The 22,165-nt window shown below is 43.4% G+C and overlaps 44 non-coding genes across 44 annotated transcripts; all 44 read left to right on the top strand.

The window, feature by feature from the left end:
* The first annotated feature begins 218 nt into the window (after positions 1–218).
* LOC137939988 (5S ribosomal RNA) lies at positions 219–337 on the top strand. The gene has a single exon (XR_011110288.1). It is a non-coding gene; the product is annotated as a 5S ribosomal RNA (ribosomal RNA).
* A 381-nt stretch (positions 338–718) lies between these two features.
* Positions 719–837, top strand: LOC137939987 (5S ribosomal RNA). The gene has a single exon (XR_011110287.1). It is a non-coding gene; the product is annotated as a 5S ribosomal RNA (ribosomal RNA).
* Positions 838–1,218: 381 nt separating this feature from the next.
* LOC137939986 (5S ribosomal RNA) lies at positions 1,219–1,337 on the top strand. The gene has a single exon (XR_011110286.1). It is a non-coding gene; the product is annotated as a 5S ribosomal RNA (ribosomal RNA).
* Positions 1,338–1,718: 381 nt separating this feature from the next.
* LOC137939985 (5S ribosomal RNA) lies at positions 1,719–1,837 on the top strand. Its single transcript, XR_011110285.1, has one exon. It is a non-coding gene; the product is annotated as a 5S ribosomal RNA (ribosomal RNA).
* Positions 1,838–2,217: 380 nt separating this feature from the next.
* On the top strand, positions 2,218–2,336 carry LOC137939984 (5S ribosomal RNA). The gene has a single exon (XR_011110284.1). It is a non-coding gene; the product is annotated as a 5S ribosomal RNA (ribosomal RNA).
* Positions 2,337–2,717: 381 nt separating this feature from the next.
* On the top strand, positions 2,718–2,836 carry LOC137939983 (5S ribosomal RNA). Its single transcript, XR_011110283.1, has one exon. It is a non-coding gene; the product is annotated as a 5S ribosomal RNA (ribosomal RNA).
* A 381-nt stretch (positions 2,837–3,217) lies between these two features.
* On the top strand, positions 3,218–3,336 carry LOC137939982 (5S ribosomal RNA). Its single transcript, XR_011110282.1, has one exon. It is a non-coding gene; the product is annotated as a 5S ribosomal RNA (ribosomal RNA).
* A 381-nt stretch (positions 3,337–3,717) lies between these two features.
* On the top strand, positions 3,718–3,836 carry LOC137939981 (5S ribosomal RNA). The gene has a single exon (XR_011110281.1). It is a non-coding gene; the product is annotated as a 5S ribosomal RNA (ribosomal RNA).
* A 381-nt stretch (positions 3,837–4,217) lies between these two features.
* Positions 4,218–4,336, top strand: LOC137939980 (5S ribosomal RNA). The gene has a single exon (XR_011110280.1). It is a non-coding gene; the product is annotated as a 5S ribosomal RNA (ribosomal RNA).
* A 381-nt stretch (positions 4,337–4,717) lies between these two features.
* Positions 4,718–4,836, top strand: LOC137939978 (5S ribosomal RNA). Its single transcript, XR_011110278.1, has one exon. It is a non-coding gene; the product is annotated as a 5S ribosomal RNA (ribosomal RNA).
* Positions 4,837–5,216: 380 nt separating this feature from the next.
* LOC137939977 (5S ribosomal RNA) lies at positions 5,217–5,335 on the top strand. Its single transcript, XR_011110277.1, has one exon. It is a non-coding gene; the product is annotated as a 5S ribosomal RNA (ribosomal RNA).
* A 380-nt stretch (positions 5,336–5,715) lies between these two features.
* Positions 5,716–5,834, top strand: LOC137939976 (5S ribosomal RNA). The gene has a single exon (XR_011110276.1). It is a non-coding gene; the product is annotated as a 5S ribosomal RNA (ribosomal RNA).
* A 381-nt stretch (positions 5,835–6,215) lies between these two features.
* LOC137939975 (5S ribosomal RNA) lies at positions 6,216–6,334 on the top strand. Its single transcript, XR_011110275.1, has one exon. It is a non-coding gene; the product is annotated as a 5S ribosomal RNA (ribosomal RNA).
* Positions 6,335–6,714: 380 nt separating this feature from the next.
* Positions 6,715–6,833, top strand: LOC137939973 (5S ribosomal RNA). Its single transcript, XR_011110274.1, has one exon. It is a non-coding gene; the product is annotated as a 5S ribosomal RNA (ribosomal RNA).
* A 381-nt stretch (positions 6,834–7,214) lies between these two features.
* Positions 7,215–7,333, top strand: LOC137939972 (5S ribosomal RNA). Its single transcript, XR_011110273.1, has one exon. It is a non-coding gene; the product is annotated as a 5S ribosomal RNA (ribosomal RNA).
* A 380-nt stretch (positions 7,334–7,713) lies between these two features.
* LOC137939971 (5S ribosomal RNA) lies at positions 7,714–7,832 on the top strand. The gene has a single exon (XR_011110272.1). It is a non-coding gene; the product is annotated as a 5S ribosomal RNA (ribosomal RNA).
* Positions 7,833–8,212: 380 nt separating this feature from the next.
* LOC137939970 (5S ribosomal RNA) lies at positions 8,213–8,331 on the top strand. Its single transcript, XR_011110271.1, has one exon. It is a non-coding gene; the product is annotated as a 5S ribosomal RNA (ribosomal RNA).
* Positions 8,332–8,711: 380 nt separating this feature from the next.
* LOC137939969 (5S ribosomal RNA) lies at positions 8,712–8,830 on the top strand. Its single transcript, XR_011110270.1, has one exon. It is a non-coding gene; the product is annotated as a 5S ribosomal RNA (ribosomal RNA).
* Positions 8,831–9,210: 380 nt separating this feature from the next.
* Positions 9,211–9,329, top strand: LOC137939968 (5S ribosomal RNA). The gene has a single exon (XR_011110269.1). It is a non-coding gene; the product is annotated as a 5S ribosomal RNA (ribosomal RNA).
* Positions 9,330–9,709: 380 nt separating this feature from the next.
* On the top strand, positions 9,710–9,828 carry LOC137939966 (5S ribosomal RNA). Its single transcript, XR_011110267.1, has one exon. It is a non-coding gene; the product is annotated as a 5S ribosomal RNA (ribosomal RNA).
* Positions 9,829–10,208: 380 nt separating this feature from the next.
* LOC137939965 (5S ribosomal RNA) lies at positions 10,209–10,327 on the top strand. The gene has a single exon (XR_011110266.1). It is a non-coding gene; the product is annotated as a 5S ribosomal RNA (ribosomal RNA).
* Positions 10,328–10,708: 381 nt separating this feature from the next.
* LOC137939964 (5S ribosomal RNA) lies at positions 10,709–10,827 on the top strand. Its single transcript, XR_011110265.1, has one exon. It is a non-coding gene; the product is annotated as a 5S ribosomal RNA (ribosomal RNA).
* Positions 10,828–11,208: 381 nt separating this feature from the next.
* On the top strand, positions 11,209–11,327 carry LOC137939963 (5S ribosomal RNA). Its single transcript, XR_011110264.1, has one exon. It is a non-coding gene; the product is annotated as a 5S ribosomal RNA (ribosomal RNA).
* Positions 11,328–11,707: 380 nt separating this feature from the next.
* Positions 11,708–11,826, top strand: LOC137939962 (5S ribosomal RNA). Its single transcript, XR_011110263.1, has one exon. It is a non-coding gene; the product is annotated as a 5S ribosomal RNA (ribosomal RNA).
* Positions 11,827–12,206: 380 nt separating this feature from the next.
* LOC137939961 (5S ribosomal RNA) lies at positions 12,207–12,325 on the top strand. Its single transcript, XR_011110262.1, has one exon. It is a non-coding gene; the product is annotated as a 5S ribosomal RNA (ribosomal RNA).
* Positions 12,326–12,706: 381 nt separating this feature from the next.
* On the top strand, positions 12,707–12,825 carry LOC137939960 (5S ribosomal RNA). Its single transcript, XR_011110261.1, has one exon. It is a non-coding gene; the product is annotated as a 5S ribosomal RNA (ribosomal RNA).
* A 380-nt stretch (positions 12,826–13,205) lies between these two features.
* Positions 13,206–13,324, top strand: LOC137939959 (5S ribosomal RNA). The gene has a single exon (XR_011110260.1). It is a non-coding gene; the product is annotated as a 5S ribosomal RNA (ribosomal RNA).
* A 380-nt stretch (positions 13,325–13,704) lies between these two features.
* On the top strand, positions 13,705–13,823 carry LOC137939958 (5S ribosomal RNA). The gene has a single exon (XR_011110259.1). It is a non-coding gene; the product is annotated as a 5S ribosomal RNA (ribosomal RNA).
* A 380-nt stretch (positions 13,824–14,203) lies between these two features.
* Positions 14,204–14,322, top strand: LOC137939953 (5S ribosomal RNA). The gene has a single exon (XR_011110254.1). It is a non-coding gene; the product is annotated as a 5S ribosomal RNA (ribosomal RNA).
* A 381-nt stretch (positions 14,323–14,703) lies between these two features.
* LOC137939939 (5S ribosomal RNA) lies at positions 14,704–14,822 on the top strand. Its single transcript, XR_011110242.1, has one exon. It is a non-coding gene; the product is annotated as a 5S ribosomal RNA (ribosomal RNA).
* A 380-nt stretch (positions 14,823–15,202) lies between these two features.
* Positions 15,203–15,321, top strand: LOC137939928 (5S ribosomal RNA). Its single transcript, XR_011110231.1, has one exon. It is a non-coding gene; the product is annotated as a 5S ribosomal RNA (ribosomal RNA).
* Positions 15,322–15,701: 380 nt separating this feature from the next.
* LOC137939917 (5S ribosomal RNA) lies at positions 15,702–15,820 on the top strand. Its single transcript, XR_011110220.1, has one exon. It is a non-coding gene; the product is annotated as a 5S ribosomal RNA (ribosomal RNA).
* Positions 15,821–16,200: 380 nt separating this feature from the next.
* LOC137939906 (5S ribosomal RNA) lies at positions 16,201–16,319 on the top strand. Its single transcript, XR_011110209.1, has one exon. It is a non-coding gene; the product is annotated as a 5S ribosomal RNA (ribosomal RNA).
* A 379-nt stretch (positions 16,320–16,698) lies between these two features.
* LOC137939895 (5S ribosomal RNA) lies at positions 16,699–16,817 on the top strand. Its single transcript, XR_011110197.1, has one exon. It is a non-coding gene; the product is annotated as a 5S ribosomal RNA (ribosomal RNA).
* Positions 16,818–17,197: 380 nt separating this feature from the next.
* On the top strand, positions 17,198–17,316 carry LOC137939883 (5S ribosomal RNA). Its single transcript, XR_011110186.1, has one exon. It is a non-coding gene; the product is annotated as a 5S ribosomal RNA (ribosomal RNA).
* Positions 17,317–17,697: 381 nt separating this feature from the next.
* LOC137939872 (5S ribosomal RNA) lies at positions 17,698–17,816 on the top strand. Its single transcript, XR_011110175.1, has one exon. It is a non-coding gene; the product is annotated as a 5S ribosomal RNA (ribosomal RNA).
* A 381-nt stretch (positions 17,817–18,197) lies between these two features.
* LOC137939860 (5S ribosomal RNA) lies at positions 18,198–18,316 on the top strand. Its single transcript, XR_011110164.1, has one exon. It is a non-coding gene; the product is annotated as a 5S ribosomal RNA (ribosomal RNA).
* A 381-nt stretch (positions 18,317–18,697) lies between these two features.
* Positions 18,698–18,816, top strand: LOC137939848 (5S ribosomal RNA). Its single transcript, XR_011110153.1, has one exon. It is a non-coding gene; the product is annotated as a 5S ribosomal RNA (ribosomal RNA).
* A 381-nt stretch (positions 18,817–19,197) lies between these two features.
* Positions 19,198–19,316, top strand: LOC137939836 (5S ribosomal RNA). Its single transcript, XR_011110142.1, has one exon. It is a non-coding gene; the product is annotated as a 5S ribosomal RNA (ribosomal RNA).
* A 379-nt stretch (positions 19,317–19,695) lies between these two features.
* LOC137939990 (5S ribosomal RNA) lies at positions 19,696–19,814 on the top strand. The gene has a single exon (XR_011110290.1). It is a non-coding gene; the product is annotated as a 5S ribosomal RNA (ribosomal RNA).
* Positions 19,815–20,194: 380 nt separating this feature from the next.
* LOC137939979 (5S ribosomal RNA) lies at positions 20,195–20,313 on the top strand. Its single transcript, XR_011110279.1, has one exon. It is a non-coding gene; the product is annotated as a 5S ribosomal RNA (ribosomal RNA).
* Positions 20,314–20,693: 380 nt separating this feature from the next.
* Positions 20,694–20,812, top strand: LOC137939967 (5S ribosomal RNA). The gene has a single exon (XR_011110268.1). It is a non-coding gene; the product is annotated as a 5S ribosomal RNA (ribosomal RNA).
* Positions 20,813–21,193: 381 nt separating this feature from the next.
* On the top strand, positions 21,194–21,312 carry LOC137939946 (5S ribosomal RNA). Its single transcript, XR_011110248.1, has one exon. It is a non-coding gene; the product is annotated as a 5S ribosomal RNA (ribosomal RNA).
* Positions 21,313–21,692: 380 nt separating this feature from the next.
* On the top strand, positions 21,693–21,811 carry LOC137939830 (5S ribosomal RNA). The gene has a single exon (XR_011110136.1). It is a non-coding gene; the product is annotated as a 5S ribosomal RNA (ribosomal RNA).
* The last annotated feature ends 354 nt before the right edge of the window (positions 21,812–22,165 follow it).

Here is a 22,165-nt window from a genome sequence, read left to right as displayed (position 1 = left end):
AAAAAAGTATGATTTTGATTTGTTTAACCCGTCATGAATGCAGTTCGGTTCAGTTTTATTGTTTAATGGCGCTCATTGTCAAAATTTTTTATATATCTCGATTTTTGCGTGAGTTGGATTTTAATTTTCTATTTTATTTGATGTAGGAATGTGGAAAAGAACGTGGGGGAGAGTGAAGCCGGGGAAGGGATTGGTAGGATGGAGAGGGTAACAGAAACGGGTGCGATCATACCAGCACTAATGCACCGGATCCCATCAGAACTCCGAAGTTAAGCGCGCTTGGGCGAGAGTAGTACTAGGATGGGTGACCTCCTGGGAAGTCCTCGTGTTGCACCCCTTTTTTTTTTTTTGCCCTTTGTTCCTGTGCTGCCTGCTAATTTGCCCCTCACAAGGCCGCGGTTAGGGGCGGCGAAACACGTTTTTGCACATACAGTTTGTTTTATGTTTTTTAAGGGTTCGAATCGTTCGGGTAGAAGAGCAGGAGGAAAAAGGAAAAAAAAAAAAAAGTATGATTTTGATTTGTTTAACCCGTCATGAATGCAGTTCGGTTCAGTTTTATTGTTTAATGGCGCTCATTGTCAAAATTTTTTATATATCTCGATTTTTGCGTGAGTTGGATTTTAATTTTCTATTTTATTTGATGTAGGAATGTGGAAAAGAACGTGGGGGAGAGTGAAGCCGGGGAAGGGATTGGTAGGATGGAGAGGGTAACAGAAACGGGTGCGATCATACCAGCACTAATGCACCGGATCCCATCAGAACTCCGAAGTTAAGCGCGCTTGGGCGAGAGTAGTACTAGGATGGGTGACCTCCTGGGAAGTCCTCGTGTTGCACCCCTTTTTTTTTTTTTGCCCTTTGTTCCTGTGCTGCCTGCTAATTTGCCCCTCACAAGGCCGCGGTTAGGGGCGGCGAAACACGTTTTTGCACATACAGTTTGTTTTATGTTTTTTAAGGGTTCGAATCGTTCGGGTAGAAGAGCAGGAGGAAAAAGGAAAAAAAAAAAAAAGTATGATTTTGATTTGTTTAACCCGTCATGAATGCAGTTCGGTTCAGTTTTATTGTTTAATGGCGCTCATTGTCAAAATTTTTTATATATCTCGATTTTTGCGTGAGTTGGATTTTAATTTTCTATTTTATTTGATGTAGGAATGTGGAAAAGAACGTGGGGGAGAGTGAAGCCGGGGAAGGGATTGGTAGGATGGAGAGGGTAACAGAAACGGGTGCGATCATACCAGCACTAATGCACCGGATCCCATCAGAACTCCGAAGTTAAGCGCGCTTGGGCGAGAGTAGTACTAGGATGGGTGACCTCCTGGGAAGTCCTCGTGTTGCACCCCTTTTTTTTTTTTTGCCCTTTGTTCCTGTGCTGCCTGCTAATTTGCCCCTCACAAGGCCGCGGTTAGGGGCGGCGAAACACGTTTTTGCACATACAGTTTGTTTTATGTTTTTTAAGGGTTCGAATCGTTCGGGTAGAAGAGCAGGAGGAAAAAGGAAAAAAAAAAAAAAGTATGATTTTGATTTGTTTAACCCGTCATGAATGCAGTTCGGTTCAGTTTTATTGTTTAATGGCGCTCATTGTCAAAATTTTTTATATATCTCGATTTTTGCGTGAGTTGGATTTTAATTTTCTATTTTATTTGATGTAGGAATGTGGAAAAGAACGTGGGGGAGAGTGAAGCCGGGGAAGGGATTGGTAGGATGGAGAGGGTAACAGAAACGGGTGCGATCATACCAGCACTAATGCACCGGATCCCATCAGAACTCCGAAGTTAAGCGCGCTTGGGCGAGAGTAGTACTAGGATGGGTGACCTCCTGGGAAGTCCTCGTGTTGCACCCCTTTTTTTTTTTTTGCCCTTTGTTCCTGTGCTGCCTGCTAATTTGCCCCTCACAAGGCCGCGGTTAGGGGCGGCGAAACACGTTTTTGCACATACAGTTTGTTTTATGTTTTTTAAGGGTTCGAATCGTTCGGGTAGAAGAGCAGGAGGAAAAAGGAAAAAAAAAAAAAGTATGATTTTGATTTGTTTAACCCGTCATGAATGCAGTTCGGTTCAGTTTTATTGTTTAATGGCGCTCATTGTCAAAATTTTTTATATATCTCGATTTTTGCGTGAGTTGGATTTTAATTTTCTATTTTATTTGATGTAGGAATGTGGAAAAGAACGTGGGGGAGAGTGAAGCCGGGGAAGGGATTGGTAGGATGGAGAGGGTAACAGAAACGGGTGCGATCATACCAGCACTAATGCACCGGATCCCATCAGAACTCCGAAGTTAAGCGCGCTTGGGCGAGAGTAGTACTAGGATGGGTGACCTCCTGGGAAGTCCTCGTGTTGCACCCCTTTTTTTTTTTTTGCCCTTTGTTCCTGTGCTGCCTGCTAATTTGCCCCTCACAAGGCCGCGGTTAGGGGCGGCGAAACACGTTTTTGCACATACAGTTTGTTTTATGTTTTTTAAGGGTTCGAATCGTTCGGGTAGAAGAGCAGGAGGAAAAAGGAAAAAAAAAAAAAAGTATGATTTTGATTTGTTTAACCCGTCATGAATGCAGTTCGGTTCAGTTTTATTGTTTAATGGCGCTCATTGTCAAAATTTTTTATATATCTCGATTTTTGCGTGAGTTGGATTTTAATTTTCTATTTTATTTGATGTAGGAATGTGGAAAAGAACGTGGGGGAGAGTGAAGCCGGGGAAGGGATTGGTAGGATGGAGAGGGTAACAGAAACGGGTGCGATCATACCAGCACTAATGCACCGGATCCCATCAGAACTCCGAAGTTAAGCGCGCTTGGGCGAGAGTAGTACTAGGATGGGTGACCTCCTGGGAAGTCCTCGTGTTGCACCCCTTTTTTTTTTTTTGCCCTTTGTTCCTGTGCTGCCTGCTAATTTGCCCCTCACAAGGCCGCGGTTAGGGGCGGCGAAACACGTTTTTGCACATACAGTTTGTTTTATGTTTTTTAAGGGTTCGAATCGTTCGGGTAGAAGAGCAGGAGGAAAAAGGAAAAAAAAAAAAAAGTATGATTTTGATTTGTTTAACCCGTCATGAATGCAGTTCGGTTCAGTTTTATTGTTTAATGGCGCTCATTGTCAAAATTTTTTATATATCTCGATTTTTGCGTGAGTTGGATTTTAATTTTCTATTTTATTTGATGTAGGAATGTGGAAAAGAACGTGGGGGAGAGTGAAGCCGGGGAAGGGATTGGTAGGATGGAGAGGGTAACAGAAACGGGTGCGATCATACCAGCACTAATGCACCGGATCCCATCAGAACTCCGAAGTTAAGCGCGCTTGGGCGAGAGTAGTACTAGGATGGGTGACCTCCTGGGAAGTCCTCGTGTTGCACCCCTTTTTTTTTTTTTGCCCTTTGTTCCTGTGCTGCCTGCTAATTTGCCCCTCACAAGGCCGCGGTTAGGGGCGGCGAAACACGTTTTTGCACATACAGTTTGTTTTATGTTTTTTAAGGGTTCGAATCGTTCGGGTAGAAGAGCAGGAGGAAAAAGGAAAAAAAAAAAAAAGTATGATTTTGATTTGTTTAACCCGTCATGAATGCAGTTCGGTTCAGTTTTATTGTTTAATGGCGCTCATTGTCAAAATTTTTTATATATCTCGATTTTTGCGTGAGTTGGATTTTAATTTTCTATTTTATTTGATGTAGGAATGTGGAAAAGAACGTGGGGGAGAGTGAAGCCGGGGAAGGGATTGGTAGGATGGAGAGGGTAACAGAAACGGGTGCGATCATACCAGCACTAATGCACCGGATCCCATCAGAACTCCGAAGTTAAGCGCGCTTGGGCGAGAGTAGTACTAGGATGGGTGACCTCCTGGGAAGTCCTCGTGTTGCACCCCTTTTTTTTTTTTTGCCCTTTGTTCCTGTGCTGCCTGCTAATTTGCCCCTCACAAGGCCGCGGTTAGGGGCGGCGAAACACGTTTTTGCACATACAGTTTGTTTTATGTTTTTTAAGGGTTCGAATCGTTCGGGTAGAAGAGCAGGAGGAAAAAGGAAAAAAAAAAAAAAGTATGATTTTGATTTGTTTAACCCGTCATGAATGCAGTTCGGTTCAGTTTTATTGTTTAATGGCGCTCATTGTCAAAATTTTTTATATATCTCGATTTTTGCGTGAGTTGGATTTTAATTTTCTATTTTATTTGATGTAGGAATGTGGAAAAGAACGTGGGGGAGAGTGAAGCCGGGGAAGGGATTGGTAGGATGGAGAGGGTAACAGAAACGGGTGCGATCATACCAGCACTAATGCACCGGATCCCATCAGAACTCCGAAGTTAAGCGCGCTTGGGCGAGAGTAGTACTAGGATGGGTGACCTCCTGGGAAGTCCTCGTGTTGCACCCCTTTTTTTTTTTTTGCCCTTTGTTCCTGTGCTGCCTGCTAATTTGCCCCTCACAAGGCCGCGGTTAGGGGCGGCGAAACACGTTTTTGCACATACAGTTTGTTTTATGTTTTTTAAGGGTTCGAATCGTTCGGGTAGAAGAGCAGGAGGAAAAAGGAAAAAAAAAAAAAAGTATGATTTTGATTTGTTTAACCCGTCATGAATGCAGTTCGGTTCAGTTTTATTGTTTAATGGCGCTCATTGTCAAAATTTTTTATATATCTCGATTTTTGCGTGAGTTGGATTTTAATTTTCTATTTTATTTGATGTAGGAATGTGGAAAAGAACGTGGGGGAGAGTGAAGCCGGGGAAGGGATTGGTAGGATGGAGAGGGTAACAGAAACGGGTGCGATCATACCAGCACTAATGCACCGGATCCCATCAGAACTCCGAAGTTAAGCGCGCTTGGGCGAGAGTAGTACTAGGATGGGTGACCTCCTGGGAAGTCCTCGTGTTGCACCCCTTTTTTTTTTTTTGCCCTTTGTTCCTGTGCTGCCTGCTAATTTGCCCCTCACAAGGCCGCGGTTAGGGGCGGCGAAACACGTTTTTGCACATACAGTTTGTTTTATGTTTTTTAAGGGTTCGAATCGTTCGGGTAGAAGAGCAGGAGGAAAAAGGAAAAAAAAAAAAAGTATGATTTTGATTTGTTTAACCCGTCATGAATGCAGTTCGGTTCAGTTTTATTGTTTAATGGCGCTCATTGTCAAAATTTTTTATATATCTCGATTTTTGCGTGAGTTGGATTTTAATTTTCTATTTTATTTGATGTAGGAATGTGGAAAAGAACGTGGGGGAGAGTGAAGCCGGGGAAGGGATTGGTAGGATGGAGAGGGTAACAGAAACGGGTGCGATCATACCAGCACTAATGCACCGGATCCCATCAGAACTCCGAAGTTAAGCGCGCTTGGGCGAGAGTAGTACTAGGATGGGTGACCTCCTGGGAAGTCCTCGTGTTGCACCCCTTTTTTTTTTTTTGCCCTTTGTTCCTGTGCTGCCTGCTAATTTGCCCCTCACAAGGCCGCGGTTAGGGGCGGCGAAACACGTTTTTGCACATACAGTTTGTTTTATGTTTTTTAAGGGTTCGAATCGTTCGGGTAGAAGAGCAGGAGGAAAAAGGAAAAAAAAAAAAAGTATGATTTTGATTTGTTTAACCCGTCATGAATGCAGTTCGGTTCAGTTTTATTGTTTAATGGCGCTCATTGTCAAAATTTTTTATATATCTCGATTTTTGCGTGAGTTGGATTTTAATTTTCTATTTTATTTGATGTAGGAATGTGGAAAAGAACGTGGGGGAGAGTGAAGCCGGGGAAGGGATTGGTAGGATGGAGAGGGTAACAGAAACGGGTGCGATCATACCAGCACTAATGCACCGGATCCCATCAGAACTCCGAAGTTAAGCGCGCTTGGGCGAGAGTAGTACTAGGATGGGTGACCTCCTGGGAAGTCCTCGTGTTGCACCCCTTTTTTTTTTTTTGCCCTTTGTTCCTGTGCTGCCTGCTAATTTGCCCCTCACAAGGCCGCGGTTAGGGGCGGCGAAACACGTTTTTGCACATACAGTTTGTTTTATGTTTTTTAAGGGTTCGAATCGTTCGGGTAGAAGAGCAGGAGGAAAAAGGAAAAAAAAAAAAAAGTATGATTTTGATTTGTTTAACCCGTCATGAATGCAGTTCGGTTCAGTTTTATTGTTTAATGGCGCTCATTGTCAAAATTTTTTATATATCTCGATTTTTGCGTGAGTTGGATTTTAATTTTCTATTTTATTTGATGTAGGAATGTGGAAAAGAACGTGGGGGAGAGTGAAGCCGGGGAAGGGATTGGTAGGATGGAGAGGGTAACAGAAACGGGTGCGATCATACCAGCACTAATGCACCGGATCCCATCAGAACTCCGAAGTTAAGCGCGCTTGGGCGAGAGTAGTACTAGGATGGGTGACCTCCTGGGAAGTCCTCGTGTTGCACCCCTTTTTTTTTTTTTGCCCTTTGTTCCTGTGCTGCCTGCTAATTTGCCCCTCACAAGGCCGCGGTTAGGGGCGGCGAAACACGTTTTTGCACATACAGTTTGTTTTATGTTTTTTAAGGGTTCGAATCGTTCGGGTAGAAGAGCAGGAGGAAAAAGGAAAAAAAAAAAAAGTATGATTTTGATTTGTTTAACCCGTCATGAATGCAGTTCGGTTCAGTTTTATTGTTTAATGGCGCTCATTGTCAAAATTTTTTATATATCTCGATTTTTGCGTGAGTTGGATTTTAATTTTCTATTTCATTTGATGTAGGAATGTGGAAAAGAACGTGGGGGAGAGTGAAGCCGGGGAAGGGATTGGTAGGATGGAGAGGGTAACAGAAACGGGTGCGATCATACCAGCACTAATGCACCGGATCCCATCAGAACTCCGAAGTTAAGCGCGCTTGGGCGAGAGTAGTACTAGGATGGGTGACCTCCTGGGAAGTCCTCGTGTTGCACCCCTTTTTTTTTTTTTGCCCTTTGTTCCTGTGCTGCCTGCTAATTTGCCCCTCACAAGGCCGCGGTTAGGGGCGGCGAAACACGTTTTTGCACATACAGTTTGTTTTATGTTTTTTAAGGGTTCGAATCGTTCGGGTAGAAGAGCAGGAGGAAAAAGGAAAAAAAAAAAAAAGTATGATTTTGATTTGTTTAACCCGTCATGAATGCAGTTCGGTTCAGTTTTATTGTTTAATGGCGCTCATTGTCAAAATTTTTTATATATCTCGATTTTTGCGTGAGTTGGATTTTAATTTTCTATTTTATTTGATGTAGGAATGTGGAAAAGAACGTGGGGGAGAGTGAAGCCGGGGAAGGGATTGGTAGGATGGAGAGGGTAACAGAAACGGGTGCGATCATACCAGCACTAATGCACCGGATCCCATCAGAACTCCGAAGTTAAGCGCGCTTGGGCGAGAGTAGTACTAGGATGGGTGACCTCCTGGGAAGTCCTCGTGTTGCACCCCTTTTTTTTTTTTTGCCCTTTGTTCCTGTGCTGCCTGCTAATTTGCCCCTCACAAGGCCGCGGTTAGGGGCGGCGAAACACGTTTTTGCACATACAGTTTGTTTTATGTTTTTTAAGGGTTCGAATCGTTCGGGTAGAAGAGCAGGAGGAAAAAGGAAAAAAAAAAAAAGTATGATTTTGATTTGTTTAACCCGTCATGAATGCAGTTCGGTTCAGTTTTATTGTTTAATGGCGCTCATTGTCAAAATTTTTTATATATCTCGATTTTTGCGTGAGTTGGATTTTAATTTTCTATTTTATTTGATGTAGGAATGTGGAAAAGAACGTGGGGGAGAGTGAAGCCGGGGAAGGGATTGGTAGGATGGAGAGGGTAACAGAAACGGGTGCGATCATACCAGCACTAATGCACCGGATCCCATCAGAACTCCGAAGTTAAGCGCGCTTGGGCGAGAGTAGTACTAGGATGGGTGACCTCCTGGGAAGTCCTCGTGTTGCACCCCTTTTTTTTTTTTTGCCCTTTGTTCCTGTGCTGCCTGCTAATTTGCCCCTCACAAGGCCGCGGTTAGGGGCGGCGAAACACGTTTTTGCACATACAGTTTGTTTTATGTTTTTTAAGGGTTCGAATCGTTCGGGTAGAAGAGCAGGAGGAAAAAGGAAAAAAAAAAAAAGTATGATTTTGATTTGTTTAACCCGTCATGAATGCAGTTCGGTTCAGTTTTATTGTTTAATGGCGCTCATTGTCAAAATTTTTTATATATCTCGATTTTTGCGTGAGTTGGATTTTAATTTTCTATTTTATTTGATGTAGGAATGTGGAAAAGAACGTGGGGGAGAGTGAAGCCGGGGAAGGGATTGGTAGGATGGAGAGGGTAACAGAAACGGGTGCGATCATACCAGCACTAATGCACCGGATCCCATCAGAACTCCGAAGTTAAGCGCGCTTGGGCGAGAGTAGTACTAGGATGGGTGACCTCCTGGGAAGTCCTCGTGTTGCACCCCTTTTTTTTTTTTTGCCCTTTGTTCCTGTGCTGCCTGCTAATTTGCCCCTCACAAGGCCGCGGTTAGGGGCGGCGAAACACGTTTTTGCACATACAGTTTGTTTTATGTTTTTTAAGGGTTCGAATCGTTCGGGTAGAAGAGCAGGAGGAAAAAGGAAAAAAAAAAAAAGTATGATTTTGATTTGTTTAACCCGTCATGAATGCAGTTCGGTTCAGTTTTATTGTTTAATGGCGCTCATTGTCAAAATTTTTTATATATCTCGATTTTTGCGTGAGTTGGATTTTAATTTTCTATTTTATTTGATGTAGGAATGTGGAAAAGAACGTGGGGGAGAGTGAAGCCGGGGAAGGGATTGGTAGGATGGAGAGGGTAACAGAAACGGGTGCGATCATACCAGCACTAATGCACCGGATCCCATCAGAACTCCGAAGTTAAGCGCGCTTGGGCGAGAGTAGTACTAGGATGGGTGACCTCCTGGGAAGTCCTCGTGTTGCACCCCTTTTTTTTTTTTTGCCCTTTGTTCCTGTGCTGCCTGCTAATTTGCCCCTCACAAGGCCGCGGTTAGGGGCGGCGAAACACGTTTTTGCACATACAGTTTGTTTTATGTTTTTTAAGGGTTCGAATCGTTCGGGTAGAAGAGCAGGAGGAAAAAGGAAAAAAAAAAAAAGTATGATTTTGATTTGTTTAACCCGTCATGAATGCAGTTCGGTTCAGTTTTATTGTTTAATGGCGCTCATTGTCAAAATTTTTTATATATCTCGATTTTTGCGTGAGTTGGATTTTAATTTTCTATTTTATTTGATGTAGGAATGTGGAAAAGAACGTGGGGGAGAGTGAAGCCGGGGAAGGGATTGGTAGGATGGAGAGGGTAACAGAAACGGGTGCGATCATACCAGCACTAATGCACCGGATCCCATCAGAACTCCGAAGTTAAGCGCGCTTGGGCGAGAGTAGTACTAGGATGGGTGACCTCCTGGGAAGTCCTCGTGTTGCACCCCTTTTTTTTTTTTTGCCCTTTGTTCCTGTGCTGCCTGCTAATTTGCCCCTCACAAGGCCGCGGTTAGGGGCGGCGAAACACGTTTTTGCACATACAGTTTGTTTTATGTTTTTTAAGGGTTCGAATCGTTCGGGTAGAAGAGCAGGAGGAAAAAGGAAAAAAAAAAAAAGTATGATTTTGATTTGTTTAACCCGTCATGAATGCAGTTCGGTTCAGTTTTATTGTTTAATGGCGCTCATTGTCAAAATTTTTTATATATCTCGATTTTTGCGTGAGTTGGATTTTAATTTTCTATTTTATTTGATGTAGGAATGTGGAAAAGAACGTGGGGGAGAGTGAAGCCGGGGAAGGGATTGGTAGGATGGAGAGGGTAACAGAAACGGGTGCGATCATACCAGCACTAATGCACCGGATCCCATCAGAACTCCGAAGTTAAGCGCGCTTGGGCGAGAGTAGTACTAGGATGGGTGACCTCCTGGGAAGTCCTCGTGTTGCACCCCTTTTTTTTTTTTTGCCCTTTGTTCCTGTGCTGCCTGCTAATTTGCCCCTCACAAGGCCGCGGTTAGGGGCGGCGAAACACGTTTTTGCACATACAGTTTGTTTTATGTTTTTTAAGGGTTCGAATCGTTCGGGTAGAAGAGCAGGAGGAAAAAGGAAAAAAAAAAAAAGTATGATTTTGATTTGTTTAACCCGTCATGAATGCAGTTCGGTTCAGTTTTATTGTTTAATGGCGCTCATTGTCAAAATTTTTTATATATCTCGATTTTTGCGTGAGTTGGATTTTAATTTTCTATTTTATTTGATGTAGGAATGTGGAAAAGAACGTGGGGGAGAGTGAAGCCGGGGAAGGGATTGGTAGGATGGAGAGGGTAACAGAAACGGGTGCGATCATACCAGCACTAATGCACCGGATCCCATCAGAACTCCGAAGTTAAGCGCGCTTGGGCGAGAGTAGTACTAGGATGGGTGACCTCCTGGGAAGTCCTCGTGTTGCACCCCTTTTTTTTTTTTTTGCCCTTTGTTCCTGTGCTGCCTGCTAATTTGCCCCTCACAAGGCCGCGGTTAGGGGCGGCGAAACACGTTTTTGCACATACAGTTTGTTTTATGTTTTTTAAGGGTTCGAATCGTTCGGGTAGAAGAGCAGGAGGAAAAAGGAAAAAAAAAAAAAGTATGATTTTGATTTGTTTAACCCGTCATGAATGCAGTTCGGTTCAGTTTTATTGTTTAATGGCGCTCATTGTCAAAATTTTTTATATATCTCGATTTTTGCGTGAGTTGGATTTTAATTTTCTATTTTATTTGATGTAGGAATGTGGAAAAGAACGTGGGGGAGAGTGAAGCCGGGGAAGGGATTGGTAGGATGGAGAGGGTAACAGAAACGGGTGCGATCATACCAGCACTAATGCACCGGATCCCATCAGAACTCCGAAGTTAAGCGCGCTTGGGCGAGAGTAGTACTAGGATGGGTGACCTCCTGGGAAGTCCTCGTGTTGCACCCCTTTTTTTTTTTTTTGCCCTTTGTTCCTGTGCTGCCTGCTAATTTGCCCCTCACAAGGCCGCGGTTAGGGGCGGCGAAACACGTTTTTGCACATACAGTTTGTTTTATGTTTTTTAAGGGTTCGAATCGTTCGGGTAGAAGAGCAGGAGGAAAAAGGAAAAAAAAAAAAAGTATGATTTTGATTTGTTTAACCCGTCATGAATGCAGTTCGGTTCAGTTTTATTGTTTAATGGCGCTCATTGTCAAAATTTTTTATATATCTCGATTTTTGCGTGAGTTGGATTTTAATTTTCTATTTTATTTGATGTAGGAATGTGGAAAAGAACGTGGGGGAGAGTGAAGCCGGGGAAGGGATTGGTAGGATGGAGAGGGTAACAGAAACGGGTGCGATCATACCAGCACTAATGCACCGGATCCCATCAGAACTCCGAAGTTAAGCGCGCTTGGGCGAGAGTAGTACTAGGATGGGTGACCTCCTGGGAAGTCCTCGTGTTGCACCCCTTTTTTTTTTTTTGCCCTTTGTTCCTGTGCTGCCTGCTAATTTGCCCCTCACAAGGCCGCGGTTAGGGGCGGCGAAACACGTTTTTGCACATACAGTTTGTTTTATGTTTTTTAAGGGTTCGAATCGTTCGGGTAGAAGAGCAGGAGGAAAAAGGAAAAAAAAAAAAAGTATGATTTTGATTTGTTTAACCCGTCATGAATGCAGTTCGGTTCAGTTTTATTGTTTAATGGCGCTCATTGTCAAAATTTTTTATATATCTCGATTTTTGCGTGAGTTGGATTTTAATTTTCTATTTTATTTGATGTAGGAATGTGGAAAAGAACGTGGGGGAGAGTGAAGCCGGGGAAGGGATTGGTAGGATGGAGAGGGTAACAGAAACGGGTGCGATCATACCAGCACTAATGCACCGGATCCCATCAGAACTCCGAAGTTAAGCGCGCTTGGGCGAGAGTAGTACTAGGATGGGTGACCTCCTGGGAAGTCCTCGTGTTGCACCCCTTTTTTTTTTTTTGCCCTTTGTTCCTGTGCTGCCTGCTAATTTGCCCCTCACAAGGCCGCGGTTAGGGGCGGCGAAACACGTTTTTGCACATACAGTTTGTTTTATGTTTTTTAAGGGTTCGAATCGTTCGGGTAGAAGAGCAGGAGGAAAAAGGAAAAAAAAAAAAAGTATGATTTTGATTTGTTTAACCCGTCATGAATGCAGTTCGGTTCAGTTTTATTGTTTAATGGCGCTCATTGTCAAAATTTTTTATATATCTCGATTTTTGCGTGAGTTGGATTTTAATTTTCTATTTTATTTGATGTAGGAATGTGGAAAAGAACGTGGGGGAGAGTGAAGCCGGGGAAGGGATTGGTAGGATGGAGAGGGTAACAGAAACGGGTGCGATCATACCAGCACTAATGCACCGGATCCCATCAGAACTCCGAAGTTAAGCGCGCTTGGGCGAGAGTAGTACTAGGATGGGTGACCTCCTGGGAAGTCCTCGTGTTGCACCCCTTTTTTTTTTTTTGCCCTTTGTTCCTGTGCTGCCTGCTAATTTGCCCCTCACAAGGCCGCGGTTAGGGGCGGCGAAACACGTTTTTGCACATACAGTTTGTTTTATGTTTTTTAAGGGTTCGAATCGTTCGGGTAGAAGAGCAGGAGGAAAAAGGAAAAAAAAAAAAAAGTATGATTTTGATTTGTTTAACCCGTCATGAATGCAGTTCGGTTCAGTTTTATTGTTTAATGGCGCTCATTGTCAAAATTTTTTATATATCTCGATTTTTGCGTGAGTTGGATTTTAATTTTCTATTTTATTTGATGTAGGAATGTGGAAAAGAACGTGGGGGAGAGTGAAGCCGGGGAAGGGATTGGTAGGATGGAGAGGGTAACAGAAACGGGTGCGATCATACCAGCACTAATGCACCGGATCCCATCAGAACTCCGAAGTTAAGCGCGCTTGGGCGAGAGTAGTACTAGGATGGGTGACCTCCTGGGAAGTCCTCGTGTTGCACCCCTTTTTTTTTTTTTGCCCTTTGTTCCTGTGCTGCCTGCTAATTTGCCCCTCACAAGGCCGCGGTTAGGGGCGGCGAAACACGTTTTTGCACATACAGTTTGTTTTATGTTTTTTAAGGGTTCGAATCGTTCGGGTAGAAGAGCAGGAGGAAAAAGGAAAAAAAAAAAAAGTATGATTTTGATTTGTTTAACCCGTCATGAATGCAGTTCGGTTCAGTTTTATTGTTTAATGGCGCTCATTGTCAAAATTTTTTATATATCTCGATTTTTGCGTGAGTTGGATTTTAATTTTCTATTTTATTTGATGTAGGAATGTGGAAAAGAACGTGGGGGAGAGTGAAGCCGGGGAAGGGATTGGTAGGATGGAGAGGGTAACAGAAACGGGTGCGATCATACCAGCACTAATGCACCGGATCCCATCAGAACTCCGAAGTTAAGCGCGCTTGGGCGAGAGTAGTACTAGGATGGGTGACCTCCTGGGAAGTCCTCGTGTTGCACCCCTTTTTTTTTTTTTGCCCTTTGTTCCTGTGCTGCCTGCTAATTTGCCCCTCACAAGGCCGCGGTTAGGGGCGGCGAAACACGTTTTTGCACATACAGTTTGTTTTATGTTTTTTAAGGGTTCGAATCGTTCGGGTAGAAGAGCAGGAGGAAAAAGGAAAAAAAAAAAAAGTATGATTTTGATTTGTTTAACCCGTCATGAATGCAGTTCGGTTCAGTTTTATTGTTTAATGGCGCTCATTGTCAAAATTTTTTATATATCTCGATTTTTGCGTGAGTTGGATTTTAATTTTCTATTTTATTTGATGTAGGAATGTGGAAAAGAACGTGGGGGAGAGTGAAGCCGGGGAAGGGATTGGTAGGATGGAGAGGGTAACAGAAACGGGTGCGATCATACCAGCACTAATGCACCGGATCCCATCAGAACTCCGAAGTTAAGCGCGCTTGGGCGAGAGTAGTACTAGGATGGGTGACCTCCTGGGAAGTCCTCGTGTTGCACCCCTTTTTTTTTTTTTGCCCTTTGTTCCTGTGCTGCCTGCTAATTTGCCCCTCACAAGGCCGCGGTTAGGGGCGGCGAAACACGTTTTTGCACATACAGTTTGTTTTATGTTTTTTAAGGGTTCGAATCGTTCGGGTAGAAGAGCAGGAGGAAAAAGGAAAAAAAAAAAAAGTATGATTTTGATTTGTTTAACCCGTCATGAATGCAGTTCGGTTCAGTTTTATTGTTTAATGGCGCTCATTGTCAAAATTTTTTATATATCTCGATTTTTGCGTGAGTTGGATTTTAATTTTCTATTTTATTTGATGTAGGAATGTGGAAAAGAACGTGGGGGAGAGTGAAGCCGGGGAAGGGATTGGTAGGATGGAGAGGGTAACAGAAACGGGTGCGATCATACCAGCACTAATGCACCGGATCCCATCAGAACTCCGAAGTTAAGCGCGCTTGGGCGAGAGTAGTACTAGGATGGGTGACCTCCTGGGAAGTCCTCGTGTTGCACCCCTTTTTTTTTTTTTGCCCTTTGTTCCTGTGCTGCCTGCTAATTTGCCCCTCACAAGGCCGCGGTTAGGGGCGGCGAAACACGTTTTTGCACATACAGTTTGTTTTATGTTTTTTAAGGGTTCGAATCGTTCGGGTAGAAGAGCAGGAGGAAAAAGGAAAAAAAAAAAAAAGTATGATTTTGATTTGTTTAACCCGTCATGAATGCAGTTCGGTTCAGTTTTATTGTTTAATGGCGCTCATTGTCAAAATTTTTTATATATCTCGATTTTTGCGTGAGTTGGATTTTAATTTTCTATTTTATTTGATGTAGGAATGTGGAAAAGAACGTGGGGGAGAGTGAAGCCGGGGAAGGGATTGGTAGGATGGAGAGGGTAACAGAAACGGGTGCGATCATACCAGCACTAATGCACCGGATCCCATCAGAACTCCGAAGTTAAGCGCGCTTGGGCGAGAGTAGTACTAGGATGGGTGACCTCCTGGGAAGTCCTCGTGTTGCACCCCTTTTTTTTTTTTTGCCCTTTGTTCCTGTGCTGCCTGCTAATTTGCCCCTCACAAGGCCGCGGTTAGGGGCGGCGAAACACGTTTTTGCACATACAGTTTGTTTTATGTTTTTTAAGGGTTCGAATCGTTCGGGTAGAAGAGCAGGAGGAAAAAGGAAAAAAAAAAAAAGTATGATTTTGATTTGTTTAACCCGTCATGAATGCAGTTCGGTTCAGTTTTATTGTTTAATGGCGCTCATTGTCAAAATTTTTTATATATCTCGATTTTTGCGTGAGTTGGATTTTAATTTTCTATTTTATTTGATGTAGGAATGTGGAAAAGAACGTGGGGGAGAGTGAAGCCGGGGAAGGGATTGGTAGGATGGAGAGGGTAACAGAAACGGGTGCGATCATACCAGCACTAATGCACCGGATCCCATCAGAACTCCGAAGTTAAGCGCGCTTGGGCGAGAGTAGTACTAGGATGGGTGACCTCCTGGGAAGTCCTCGTGTTGCACCCCTTTTTTTTTTTTTGCCCTTTGTTCCTGTGCTGCCTGCTAATTTGCCCCTCACAAGGCCGCGGTTAGGGGCGGCGAAACACGTTTTTGCACATACAGTTTGTTTTATGTTTTTTAAGGGTTCGAATCGTTCGGGTAGAAGAGCAGGAGGAAAAAGGAAAAAAAAAAAAAGTATGATTTTGATTTGTTTAACCCGTCATGAATGCAGTTCGGTTCAGTTTTATTGTTTAATGGCGCTCATTGTCAAAATTTTTTATATATCTCGATTTTTGCGTGAGTTGGATTTTAATTTTCTATTTTATTTGATGTAGGAATGTGGAAAAGAACGTGGGGGAGAGTGAAGCCGGGGAAGGGATTGGTAGGATGGAGAGGGTAACAGAAACGGGTGCGATCATACCAGCACTAATGCACCGGATCCCATCAGAACTCCGAAGTTAAGCGCGCTTGGGCGAGAGTAGTACTAGGATGGGTGACCTCCTGGGAAGTCCTCGTGTTGCACCCCTTTTTTTTTTTTTGCCCTTTGTTCCTGTGCTGCCTGCTAATTTGCCCCTCACAAGGCCGCGGTTAGGGGCGGCGAAACACGTTTTTGCACATACAGTTTGTTTTATGTTTTTTAAGGGTTCGAATCGTTCGGGTAGAAGAGCAGGAGGAAAAAGGAAAAAAAAAAAAAAGTATGATTTTGATTTGTTTAACCCGTCATGAATGCAGTTCGGTTCAGTTTTATTGTTTAATGGCGCTCATTGTCAAAATTTTTTATATATCTCGATTTTTGCGTGAGTTGGATTTTAATTTTCTATTTTATTTGATGTAGGAATGTGGAAAAGAACGTGGGGAGAGTGAAGCCGGGGAAGGGATTGGTAGGATGGAGAGGGTAACAGAAACGGGTGCGATCATACCAGCACTAATGCACCGGATCCCATCAGAACTCCGAAGTTAAGCGCGCTTGGGCGAGAGTAGTACTAGGATGGGTGACCTCCTGGGAAGTCCTCGTGTTGCACCCCTTTTTTTTTTTTTGCCCTTTGTTCCTGTGCTGCCTGCTAATTTGCCCCTCACAAGGCCGCGGTTAGGGGCGGCGAAACACGTTTTTGCACATACAGTTTGTTTTATGTTTTTTAAGGGTTCGAATCGTTCGGGTAGAAGAGCAGGAGGAAAAAGGAAAAAAAAAAAAGTATGATTTTGATTTGTTTAACCCGTCATGAATGCAGTTCGGTTCAGTTTTATTGTTTAATGGCGCTCATTGTCAAAATTTTTTATATATCTCGATTTTTGCGTGAGTTGGATTTTAATTTTCTATTTTATTTGATGTAGGAATGTGGAAAAGAACGTGGGGGAGAGTGAAGCCGGGGAAGGGATTGGTAGGATGGAGAGGGTAACAGAAACGGGTGCGATCATACCAGCACTAATGCACCGGATCCCATCAGAACTCCGAAGTTAAGCGCGCTTGGGCGAGAGTAGTACTAGGATGGGTGACCTCCTGGGAAGTCCTCGTGTTGCACCCCTTTTTTTTTTTTTGCCCTTTGTTCCTGTGCTGCCTGCTAATTTGCCCCTCACAAGGCCGCGGTTAGGGGCGGCGAAACACGTTTTTGCACATACAGTTTGTTTTATGTTTTTTAAGGGTTCGAATCGTTCGGGTAGAAGAGCAGGAGGAAAAAGGAAAAAAAAAAAAAGTATGATTTTGATTTGTTTAACCCGTCATGAATGCAGTTCGGTTCAGTTTTATTGTTTAATGGCGCTCATTGTCAAAATTTTTTATATATCTCGATTTTTGCGTGAGTTGGATTTTAATTTTCTATTTTATTTGATGTAGGAATGTGGAAAAGAACGTGGGGGAGAGTGAAGCCGGGGAAGGGATTGGTAGGATGGAGAGGGTAACAGAAACGGGTGCGATCATACCAGCACTAATGCACCGGATCCCATCAGAACTCCGAAGTTAAGCGCGCTTGGGCGAGAGTAGTACTAGGATGGGTGACCTCCTGGGAAGTCCTCGTGTTGCACCCCTTTTTTTTTTTTTTGCCCTTTGTTCCTGTGCTGCCTGCTAATTTGCCCCTCACAAGGCCGCGGTTAGGGGCGGCGAAACACGTTTTTGCACATACAGTTTGTTTTATGTTTTTTAAGGGTTCGAATCGTTCGGGTAGAAGAGCAGGAGGAAAAAGGAAAAAAAAAAAAAGTATGATTTTGATTTGTTTAACCCGTCATGAATGCAGTTCGGTTCAGTTTTATTGTTTAATGGCGCTCATTGTCAAAATTTTTTATATATCTCGATTTTTGCGTGAGTTGGATTTTAATTTTCTATTTTATTTGATGTAGGAATGTGGAAAAGAACGTGGGGGAGAGTGAAGCCGGGGAAGGGATTGGTAGGATGGAGAGGGTAACAGAAACGGGTGCGATCATACCAGCACTAATGCACCGGATCCCATCAGAACTCCGAAGTTAAGCGCGCTTGGGCGAGAGTAGTACTAGGATGGGTGACCTCCTGGGAAGTCCTCGTGTTGCACCCCTTTTTTTTTTTTTTGCCCTTTGTTCCTGTGCTGCCTGCTAATTTGCCCCTCACAAGGCCGCGGTTAGGGGCGGCGAAACACGTTTTTGCACATACAGTTTGTTTTATGTTTTTTAAGGGTTCGAATCGTTCGGGTAGAAGAGCAGGAGGAAAAAGGAAAAAAAAAAAAAGTATGATTTTGATTTGTTTAACCCGTCATGAATGCAGTTCGGTTCAGTTTTATTGTTTAATGGCGCTCATTGTCAAAATTTTTTATATATCTCGATTTTTGCGTGAGTTGGATTTTAATTTTCTATTTTATTTGATGTAGGAATGTGGAAAAGAACGTGGGGGAGAGTGAAGCCGGGGAAGGGATTGGTAGGATGGAGAGGGTAACAGAAACGGGTGCGATCATACCAGCACTAATGCACCGGATCCCATCAGAACTCCGAAGTTAAGCGCGCTTGGGCGAGAGTAGTACTAGGATGGGTGACCTCCTGGGAAGTCCTCGTGTTGCACCCCTTTTTTTTTTTTTTGCCCTTTGTTCCTGTGCTGCCTGCTAATTTGCCCCTCACAAGGCCGCGGTTAGGGGCGGCGAAACACGTTTTTGCACATACAGTTTGTTTTATGTTTTTTAAGGGTTCGAATCGTTCGGGTAGAAGAGCAGGAGGAAAAAGGAAAAAAAAAAAAAGTATGATTTTGATTTGTTTAACCCGTCATGAATGCAGTTCGGTTCAGTTTTATTGTTTAATGGCGCTCATTGTCAAAATTTTTTATATATCTCGATTTTTGCGTGAGTTGGATTTTAATTTTCTATTTTATTTGATGTAGGAATGTGGAAAAGAACGTGGGGGAGAGTGAAGCCGGGGAAGGGATTGGTAGGATGGAGAGGGTAACAGAAACGGGTGCGATCATACCAGCACTAATGCACCGGATCCCATCAGAACTCCGAAGTTAAGCGCGCTTGGGCGAGAGTAGTACTAGGATGGGTGACCTCCTGGGAAGTCCTCGTGTTGCACCCCTTTTTTTTTTTTTTGCCCTTTGTTCCTGTGCTGCCTGCTAATTTGCCCCTCACAAGGCCGCGGTTAGGGGCGGCGAAACACGTTTTTGCACATACAGTTTGTTTTATGTTTTTTAAGGGTTCGAATCGTTCGGGTAGAAGAGCAGGAGGAAAAAGGAAAAAAAAAAAAAGTATGATTTTGATTTGTTTAACCCGTCATGAATGCAGTTCGGTTCAGTTTTATTGTTTAATGGCGCTCATTGTCAAAATTTTTTATATATCTCGATTTTTGCGTGAGTTGGATTTTAATTTTCTATTTTATTTGATGTAGGAATGTGGAAAAGAACGTGGGGGAGAGTGAAGCCGGGGAAGGGATTGGTAGGATGGAGAGGGTAACAGAAACGGGTGCGATCATACCAGCACTAATGCACCGGATCCCATCAGAACTCCGAAGTTAAGCGCGCTTGGGCGAGAGTAGTACTAGGATGGGTGACCTCCTGGGAAGTCCTCGTGTTGCACCCCTTTTTTTTTTTTTTGCCCTTTGTTCCTGTGCTGCCTGCTAATTTGCCCCTCACAAGGCCGCGGTTAGGGGCGGCGAAACACGTTTTTGCACATACAGTTTGTTTTATGTTTTTTAAGGGTTCGAATCGTTCGTAGAAGAGCAGGAGGAAAAAGGAAAAAAAAAAAAAGTATGATTTTGATTTGTTTAACCCGTCATGAATGCAGTTCGGTTCAGTTTTATTGTTTAATGGCGCTCATTGTCAAAATTTTTTATATATCTCGATTTTTGCGTGAGTTGGATTTTAATTTTCTATTTTATTTGATGTAGGAATGTGGAAAAGAACGTGGGGGAGAGTGAAGCCGGGGAAGGGATTGGTAGGATGGAGAGGGTAACAGAAACGGGTGCGATCATACCAGCACTAATGCACCGGATCCCATCAGAACTCCGAAGTTAAGCGCGCTTGGGCGAGAGTAGTACTAGGATGGGTGACCTCCTGGGAAGTCCTCGTGTTGCACCCCTTTTTTTTTTTTTGCCCTTTGTTCCTGTGCTGCCTGCTAATTTGCCCCTCACAAGGCCGCGGTTAGGGGCGGCGAAACACGTTTTTGCACATACAGTTTGTTTTATGTTTTTTAAGGGTTCGAATCGTTCGGGTAGAAGAGCAGGAGGAAAAAGGAAAAAAAAAAAAAGTATGATTTTGATTTGTTTAACCCGTCATGAATGCAGTTCGGTTCAGTTTTATTGTTTAATGGCGCTCATTGTCAAAATTTTTTATATATCTCGATTTTTGCGTGAGTTGGATTTTAATTTTCTATTTTATTTGATGTAGGAATGTGGAAAAGAACGTGGGGGAGAGTGAAGCCGGGGAAGGGATTGGTAGGATGGAGAGGGTAACAGAAACGGGTGCGATCATACCAGCACTAATGCACCGGATCCCATCAGAACTCCGAAGTTAAGCGCGCTTGGGCGAGAGTAGTACTAGGATGGGTGACCTCCTGGGAAGTCCTCGTGTTGCACCCCTTTTTTTTTTTTTGCCCTTTGTTCCTGTGCTGCCTGCTAATTTGCCCCTCACAAGGCCGCGGTTAGGGGCGGCGAAACACGTTTTTGCACATACAGTTTGTTTTATGTTTTTTAAGGGTTCGAATCGTTCGGGTAGAAGAGCAGGAGGAAAAAGGAAAAAAAAAAAAAGTATGATTTTGATTTGTTTAACCCGTCATGAATGCAGTTCGGTTCAGTTTTATTGTTTAATGGCGCTCATTGTCAAAATTTTTTATATATCTCGATTTTTGCGTGAGTTGGATTTTAATTTTCTATTTTATTTGATGTAGGAATGTGGAAAAGAACGTGGGGGAGAGTGAAGCCGGGGAAGGGATTGGTAGGATGGAGAGGGTAACAGAAACGGGTGCGATCATACCAGCACTAATGCACCGGATCCCATCAGAACTCCGAAGTTAAGCGCGCTTGGGCGAGAGTAGTACTAGGATGGGTGACCTCCTGGGAAGTCCTCGTGTTGCACCCCTTTTTTTTTTTTTGCCCTTTGTTCCTGTGCTGCCTGCTAATTTGCCCCTCACAAGGCCGCGGTTAGGGGCGGCGAAACACGTTTTTGCACATACAGTTTGTTTTATGTTTTTTAAGGGTTCGAATCGTTCGGGTAGAAGAGCAGGAGGAAAAAGGAAAAAAAAAAAAAAGTATGATTTTGATTTGTTTAACCCGTCATGAATGCAGTTCGGTTCAGTTTTATTGTTTAATGGCGCTCATTGTCAAAATTTTTTATATATCTCGATTTTTGCGTGAGTTGGATTTTAATTTTCTATTTTATTTGATGTAGGAATGTGGAAAAGAACGTGGGGGAGAGTGAAGCCGGGGAAGGGATTGGTAGGATGGAGAGGGTAACAGAAACGGGTGCGATCATACCAGCACTAATGCACCGGATCCCATCAGAACTCCGAAGTTAAGCGCGCTTGGGCGAGAGTAGTACTAGGATGGGTGACCTCCTGGGAAGTCCTCGTGTTGCACCCCTTTTTTTTTTTTTGCCCTTTGTTCCTGTGCTGCCTGCTAATTTGCCCCTCACAAGGCCGCGGTTAGGGGCGGCGAAACACGTTTTTGCACATACAGTTTGTTTTATGTTTTTTAAGGGTTCGAATCGTTCGGGTAGAAGAGCAGGAGGAAAAAGGAAAAAAAAAAAAAGTATGATTTTGATTTGTTTAACCCGTCATGAATGCAGTTCGGTTCAGTTTTATTGTTTAATGGCGCTCATTGTCAAAATTTTTTATATATCTCGATTTTTGCGTGAGTTGGATTTTAATTTTCTATTTTATTTGATGTAGGAATGTGGAAAAGAACGTGGGGGAGAGTGAAGCCGGGGAAGGGATTGGTAGGATGGAGAGGGTAACAGAAACGGGTGCGATCATACCAGCACTAATGCACCGGATCCCATCAGAACTCCGAAGTTAAGCGCGCTTGGGCGAGAGTAGTACTAGGATGGGTGACCTCCTGGGAAGTCCTCGTGTTGCACCCCTTTTTTTTTTTTTGCCCTTTGTTCCTGTGCTGCCTGCTAATTTGCCCCTCACAAGGCCGCGGTTAGGGGCGGCGAAACACGTTTTTGCACATACAGTTTGTTTTATGTTTTTTAAGGGTTCGAATCGTTCGGGTAGAAGAGCAGGAGGAAAAAGGAAAAAAAAAAAAAGTATGATTTTGATTTGTTTAACCCGTCATGAATGCAGTTCGGTTCAGTTTTATTGTTTAATGGCGCTCATTGTCAAAATTTTTTATATATCTCGATTTTTGCGTGAGTTGGATTTTAATTTTCTATTTTATTTGATGTAGGAATGTGGAAAAGAACGTGGGGGAGAGTGAAGCCGGGGAAGGGATT

Source organism: Aristolochia californica, unplaced genomic scaffold, assembly GCF_029961685.1.
Source record: "Aristolochia californica isolate CCGP_79_NKW_82.1479 unplaced genomic scaffold, dmAriCali1.0.hap1 SCAF_89, whole genome shotgun sequence".
In the NCBI taxonomy this organism is placed as follows: Eukaryota; Viridiplantae; Streptophyta; class Magnoliopsida; order Piperales; family Aristolochiaceae; genus Aristolochia; species Aristolochia californica.
Note: the sequence above shows the minus strand (reverse complement) of the source record. Positions and strands in the feature narration are given on the sequence as shown.